A 7,103-nucleotide genomic window follows, 5' to 3' on the forward strand; every position below is an offset into this window, starting at 1 on the left:
CAATAAAGGTTTGAAATATATGCCTTTAAATTTTCATTTACAAATATATGCCTTTACAATCAATGCACAAATATTTTATTGACTTATATGTTTTATTTTATAGTGCCCTCGTCAAACGAACAACATCGACTGTGGGTACTATGTATTGAGATTCATGAAGGAGATTGTTGATAGGAATCAAACTATTATCCCAGAAACGGCACGGTATTTTCATTATTTGATTTTCATAAATAAATTATGTATATATTTGATTCTAACTTATTTATGTTAAATTTTTATATTGCACAGTACTTTGACAATTCCAGTCCAACATACTCTGAGAAATATCTAATTGAATTAAAGGAAGAATGGTGTCAGTATGTGCTTGAAATAAAAATTATTTGATTTTTTGGGAAATAGCATGCTGCAAGGGATCTGAATATTAAATGGTAGCTAGTTCTGTTATGTGTAATAATGTTAGTTATATGTATATGAATAGGGCACATTATTTGAATATGTGTTGTTGTACAATATCTAAATTGTATATGTAGTTAAGTTATATATGTATTTGAATATGAATATGTATCTAAATTGTGTACTGATTGTGTGAACTGATTCTGAATATGTATCTGCATATGTTCTGTTGTTGTGTGAACTGATTGTGAACTGATTCTGGATGAAAATGATTTTGGAAAAAAAATTAAAAGACATCGCTTTCTAAAAATATGCCATAAAAAACCAAAAAGCGCTTTTTAAAAATATAATTTACAACGTTTTTAAATTAAAAAAAATTACCTTTTACAGCGCTTTTTTTAAAAAGCGCTGTAAAATGTGCACTATAATGCATATATTGAATGCACCTTTTACAGCGCTTATTTGAAAAACCGCTGTAAAATGTGCACTATAATGCATATATTGAGTGCACATTTTACAACGCTTATTTGAAAAAAGCGCTGTAAAATATGCACTATAATGCATATATTGAGTGCACATTTTACAGTGCTTTTTTATTTTAAAAAGCGATGTTGTATCTTTTTACAACGCTCGATTCTACAGCGTTTTTTTTTTAAAAAAGAGCTGTAAATGGCTTAAAGAAAGCGCTGTAAAATCCTATTTTTTGCATAGTGTACAAAACATACAAATTTATCTTTGTTTAATTTGTTGTTACATCATTATTTGAGGATAAACAAATCAATTTTTAAAAAAAGGAAATAACTATCTAAAAATAAATATAACTACATTTTGACAAAAAAAAATATAATAAGAAAGAAATAACTATCTTATAAAAAAACGTCAAAAAATCAATATTGCCACTTCAATTATAACCATTGTCAAATTTTAGGAAATAAAAATGACAAATTATTTTATTAATTGCACAATTGTTTGTACTACTTTCTAATCATTATTATATAATCGCAAATTAAAACCACGCAATCCTATATTCTTTTTTTAAATATATATTCTCTTTGATATTCCAACTATAAAAAGAAGATAAATCATAATTTTAGTTCCTGAAAGTATATGGTGTTGTCATTTTGGTCTATGACTCAACAAGAATTTCAAATTAATAATGGAATCATCAAAATGTTAGCTAGTTTAGTCTTGACATTATAACAGTCATGAACTATTTTGATATTATAAATTATATATTTTAAATACTATTATGATAGTAAATTGTATCTTTCAGAGACTATTTCGATGATTTGAGAATTAATTTGATTCTTGGTTGAGTCCGAGACTAAATAGGCAATAATCTACATCTTCCATGACTAGAATGGTGGTTTATCTCCAAATAAAATATATCAAACAAATATTTGTCATTGATAAATATTAAAAATGCATTTAATAAATACTTATAGTTGATACATAAATAAAAGACGAGACACATATTTGTCTATGAGAAATATTAAAAAAAAAAACACAAAACAAATATTTGACATTAACAAATATTAAAAAAGTCACAAAATATATATTTATTATTAATACATACAAAAGAATATAATAAATATTAAAAAATATGAGATAAATTTTATTATTAATAATATAAAAAATATATGACATATATTTATCGTTGAGATGAAATATTTTTATTTAATGTCTAAGAGACGGTTTTCCATCTTAATTGTGATAAGGGTCATCACTATGTATTTTCACCTTTTTGGTTTTTTATTTTCTAACCCTTAGGTATCTTATTTTTTCCTCTGAACAAAAAATGTATCTTATTATTTTGTTTTGAAGGGTGAAACTGGGCCTATTCTTTTTCGTCTTTCGCAAAATGGGTTCCAAAAGATTATTTCAAAATTTGTCGAACATGGCGGGCCTAATTTTGTCCAGCTTATCATTTACTTAAAATCACCCTAAAAACCTATATCACACACGACCTAAGTTAATCGAAACCTTACTAAAAGTGGTAAGTTAGACTTTCTGCCAAAGATTAGTCATTAAAAAAAGTTGAATGGATATTTCATACCTATAACACGCTTAAAAAATGACCTAAATCTACATTCTAATTTTTAGAAAGTTAAAAGTATAATTCATGACAACAAAATTTGGTAGTTATATCCATTATAAATAAGAATAACTTATGTTAAAGAATTATGATTGCGACATAAGGGTATCCATGAAGATAGCTACCAGTTCTTTTTTTTAATAAAGGCGGTTCTACTTGAGCATTCAATCCCTTCAATTGTTGAGCATATTCTTTAAATGTTTCATTTTCATCGTGTTCTGTAACTGCATTATGTCAGAAGCTATGTCAATATTATATTTATATTGTTTTAAGAACGAATTTTCCAAATCTTTCCAAGAGTGAATGTGAGACCTGTCTAGATGTGTATACCAACTTGAAGCTATCAATGTAACTAAACTAACAAAACTCCACCTAAATATAACTAACTACTAACTACTAACTACTTTAAACTATATCTAACTAAATCTAACCTTCCCTGCAAGTTGGAAATCTGTAATAACATTTCCATAATACTATACAAGAAAAAAGAAAATGTAATGTAACTAATGAAAAAAACTTACAAGAAAAATAATACAAGTCGTAATCACATCGGTTAAACAAGAAAGTTGATGTAGAAAGTGGTAGCAGCCGATGTTCATCAATCTCTCGTCGAAGTCTTCTGTCTACTTTGAGCTAACTTGAAAATCTTTTAGTCACTACTAGAAAAATCTATTTTAGCTGCCATATTTAGCATCGACCCCCGACTCCGACGCTAGTTAGCGTCGGTGTAGCGTCGGTCAAGCAAACGCTAAAGTGTCAAATTTTAGTTCTTATTTTTATTAATAACAGCGCTAATTAAAATAAGGCAAACGCTACTTAATTTTTTGTTTTTTTTTTATTATATGTTAATAGTTAGCGTCGGTGTGTCCGACGCTATGTTTATGATTTTTAAAATTAAATTTTTATTATTATTTGAAAAATTAATCTAAAAACTTCAGTATCCCTCAGCACTCTCACCTTCACTCCGTATCCCAAGTTTTTCAGATAACCCTAACTCTTGAACCCATCACCCAATCTCAACCTCTCGATGCCGTCACCCACTCCGTATTCGCCGTCAGGCTGAGCCTATCGCCGCCGCATCACCGTTTCCATCACCTCACTCACTCTTGCGCATGCCACTCACTCTAAACCCTAGCTCTCGAACTCGTCACCCACTCTGAACTCTCTCAAACCCGTCACCCACTCCATCCTCACCGTCAAGCTCAGTCATTTCCCTCACCTCACTCACTCTCGCGGACTCACTGTTTCCACTACAAAAAAAGAATTGAAGATTGTGGCACATAGCTTGTGACTCGAGAAAGAGAAAACCGAAGAGTTCTTGAAAGCCAAAGACGAGATCTTGAAACAAAAGGATGAAGAACTTGAAAGTCGTGGCAAAGAGCAAGAGAAACTTCAGATTGAGTTTAAGAAATTACAGAAATTGAAGGAATTCAAACCCACCATGGTTAGTTACTTCGTTTCAATTTCATTATTATTTTTTCAAAGAATCTCTACGACACTCATCCCATGTAGAACGAAGAATCTCACTATTGGTCTTTAAATGTCAAATATGACTAACAAAACTTAACCACCTTAACATGGAAGCACTAAGAGATTTTCAACTTGAGAAGAGCAGTACAAAAAAAAAATAATGTAACTAGTGAAAAAAAAATTACAAGAAAAAAATACAAGTCGTAATCACATCAGTTAAACAAGAAAGTTGATGTAGAAAGTGGCAGCGACCAAGGTTCATAATTCTCGTTGATGTCCTCTTCCTACTTTTGGCTAACTTGAAAATCTTTTGGTGTCTCCACGACACTCACTCCATAAAGAATAAAGAATCTCAATCTTGAGTGTTATGTCAAATTTGGCAAATAAAACTTAACCACCTTAATTAACATTGAAGCACTAAGATAAATGTCTAACAATCATCGGATAGAAGAATAAAGAGAATGATAATTGTTTTACTACTGTAGGTAGAAGCATACCGAATTAAAAATGCTTAACTAAGCATATAGAGAAAGATACAATGTTTAACTACCATATGGTAAAATCATATAAGAAAACTAATGGCTAAAAATTAAAGAAGCATACAAAGCATAAACATATTAATATCCAAATGAGATTTAACTAGTCAACACAAAAAATCTCCTTTTGAAATTGATACAACAAATTATTTAAATTATTTTGAAAGCTTGATCTTCAAATATTGCAATTATGAAAAACACGACAAGTTCGACGAATTGAAAGGTTTCTCTTTTGATATTGTGTAAGATGTAGAAGAGGATATTGTAATTTTCTCAAGAAAATAATAAAAAATAAATGAAAAGAAAGAAAGTGATTGGAGATTAGGATAAAAAAAGAGAAATAATTAAAGCAAAATATAAAACATGAAATAATTATTTGAAAAATTATTATACAATTAAAGTATTATGCACTTTTATACATCGCTCTTAATGTAATTAACCTAACAAAATTTCACCAAAATATAACTAACTTCTAATTACCTTAAACCATATCTAACTATAAATATGTCTAACTTCTAACTATCTTAAATTCTTAAATCATATACAATGAAATCTAACTATATCTATAAACTTAATAAATTTGACATGTTAATTCTCGTGTCTAAGTGTACTTGAATCAAGGATTAATCTCATAACTTATTTAAAGGCTAAAAGTTGTGAACATTAAGAAGTCAATTGTTTTTTATATGCGGGTGTTAGTAGTTGATTATAAAAATACGGGACATTTAATAGCGTTTATAAGTGTTATAATAACTAATTAACCTATAATATTGGGGAGTTTAAAGCAAAAAATAACACTATTGTAAAATCTAAAAATTGGCATAGTGGTTAATATCTATTGAACCATCATAGTAGCAGGTATTCAACACGATTTGAATAAAATAAACTAGATTGATAACCATTGATTGTGCAAGTTAGAAAAAATTAAAACAATAATGATTAAATACATTTAAAGTGCAACGAATTTTTACTGATTCACAATTATAATCTCTCAATTTTTAAAATATCATAATTTTTATCCATCATTCATTTTGGGCTTAATTTTGCCAACGTGTCAATCACTATTAAAGGGATTTTTGACTTCTGCTAATTGATTTGCAGGATTTTTAATCAACGATTTTTGTATAAGATATATGCTCGACATGATACGTAAGATGTATGCTCTACATAATGCTTTCATGTATTTTTTTTCCATGTAATGTCTTTTTTTCTTCCATTTGATATATTTTGTTTAATTTTATTAATATAATTTAGTTTTTTTAATTATTTTTTATTTATTAGGCTGCAAAATAGTAGGGAAAATAGGAGAGAGTTGTTACCAAAATATGATGGAGTTGCTAATTTATATGCAATAGATTGCCAAATAAGAAGAGATTGTAAAAATATTACCGTATTCTTTTATTTGACACATGTACTCAACTGCATTAGCTTTGATGTATTTTTTATTTATTTAATTTATTTTGTTTGTTTTTATTAAAGTAATTTAGTTTTTATTTATTTATTTATTTATTAATTTAACATTTTTTCATTGGTTAAAAAAAATTAATCTATAGCTAGAAGATTATAGCTAAAATCACTTTTACACTAAAAGTTTTTCCATATAATTACGAATAGAATATTTTTAGATGTGTTAATGTTAAGAAACCTAAGGTCTCAACTCTTAAAAGTCATGATTCACATATTCTAATAGAACATCTTTTGTCAATTGCATTTAGAAAAACTATTTCATGATTCACATATTCTAATAGAACATCTTTTGTCAACTTTAACTACTTTAGAGGAATATCCAACAAAATTTTAGATGTCAACCATATACAAAACTTCAACAACGAACTTCTTTAAACCTTTTTCATATGGAGATGATATTTCCTCCTTCCTTTTTCATTATTATTGTTCATTTTTGGTCGTTCATCTTAGAGAAGAAACATGATCGTTGGTCCTAGCATTATAGATGGACGTACCCTCTTGAAAGGTATGATGTATTTTGTATTAAATTAATGATAAATTACAATGGTTTTATTTTATGGGACTTACATTCTTTAACTTTGTGAACCCTTGGCCATTTTAAATCATATGTTCATAACAAGGCTGCACTAGAAGGATACATTATATAAGAACATCTTACATTTTTATCAAGATATTTTGAGGATTGGGATGTTGAAACAAGGTTCAATAGACCAAGACGCAATGAGTGAATCCAATTTTTTTATTAAATTTATTCCCTATATCCGCCAAGGCTATTGGAGCTTTCAAGATTTTTTTTCAGTTCACAATTGGAGATGATACAAGCTCACCACTACGTGTTAACTAATTATGAACTGGTTAATGCATTTCAAGAGTAAATTTTATGCTTTTGCATATTCTTAATTATCATATCAATATTCATTTCAATACCAAATGTACTTAGCACTTATTCTTCATTTAGGAAATATAAGATAGAGGTTGCTAGAATGCATTGTTGTAAAAGAAACTCCTCTAAAATTGTGGAATAATACGTTCACACACACACACACACATACATATATATATATATATATATATATATATATATATATATATATATATATATATATATATATATTTATATATATTAATTACTTTTAACAAAT

This window comes from Cicer arietinum, chromosome 6 (assembly GCF_000331145.2).
Source record: "Cicer arietinum cultivar CDC Frontier isolate Library 1 chromosome 6, Cicar.CDCFrontier_v2.0, whole genome shotgun sequence".
NCBI classification, from domain to species: domain Eukaryota; kingdom Viridiplantae; phylum Streptophyta; class Magnoliopsida; order Fabales; family Fabaceae; genus Cicer; species Cicer arietinum.